Consider the following 1,326-nt stretch of genomic DNA (forward strand, 5'->3'; position numbering starts at 1 on the left):
AAGAAGGATATCAATATGAAATGGCGGCTAAAGATTAGTAGAGAAAATGATACGACAAGTACAGAAACCGCCACTGCATTAAATCCACCACAAAAACTTACAACACCCATCCAACAGGTATATGCTGAAGTTCAAAATAGGTTTCACCTACCTAGTAAATCCCAAGAGGTAATACATGCCACAAAAGAACATGAGAGAAATCTAGAATATCTACCTATTATGAGGCAAACGAGGTTGAAAAAAGGTAAAACCCTCGGTATAGATGGAAGGAAACAACTACTTAAGCGAAATAGATCTCTTGACAATTTCTCTCATATGCGTATACAGCCATTTGAAAATATGAGAATAACATCACTATCAGATGAAGAATCTAGCATATCCGTTAGAAAATCAGAATTCAGCCCCTTAGAGAATAATAGGCAATATTGGATGGAGGATAATGATTAACACTTCATTTTGGAATTGTAGGGGTATAGCAAAGTCCGAAACATGTGTTAGAATAAAGAGATTGATTAAGGAAAATCACTTAGAAACTATAGGTATTATCGAACCAATAGCTAACCAGAATAAAATACGTAGTTATACGACTAGAAATGGTATGCATAATTGTTGGACGCATCCTGAAGGGAAAATCTGGTTGTTTTGGAAAAAGGATTCATGTATTCAGATTATAGACTACTGCGCACAAAGTATTACTATACAAGCTCAAAAAGGGGTGGACAGTGTAATGATTACTTTCATTTATGCATCTTATCATAGTCAAATTCGAACAACATTGTGGAGGCATTTAATATGTAAATTCAGTGATACAACATTACCATGGATCATAGGAGGAGACTTCAATATGATACGAAATGTGTCCGGAAAAAAAGGAGGAAATGCTCTGAATCAAAGAGACATGGAGGAATTCAATTATGCCATCATGCAGTTGGAGCTTGTTGAACCTCATCATGCCGGAAATCATATGTCATGGTGTAATAGGAGACATGCATGTCATCAAATTTATGAACGACTTGACCGCATCCTTATGAATATACATGCTAGTTCACTTCCCCCATACAAAATAGAATACCTTCCAAAGAGACTTTCGGACCATGCACCCATGCTATTAACATTTCAACACTTCCAACAAAGGAATAGAAGACCTCCCTTCAGATTTCAGGCTATGTGGACTAAACATAGAAACTTTTATGAGTTTGTGGAAAAACATTGGAACAAGGTGAGTGAAGTAGAGCCTATGGCCAATCTGAGTACCAGACTTAGAGCACTTAAACAAGCTCTAAAATATTGGAATAGAAACTGCTTTGGTAACATTTATACTGAGAA

Source organism: Wolffia australiana, chromosome 15 (genome assembly GCF_029677425.1).
Source record: "Wolffia australiana isolate 7733 chromosome 15, ASM2967742v1".
Lineage (NCBI taxonomy): Eukaryota > Viridiplantae > Streptophyta > Magnoliopsida > Alismatales > Araceae > Wolffia > Wolffia australiana.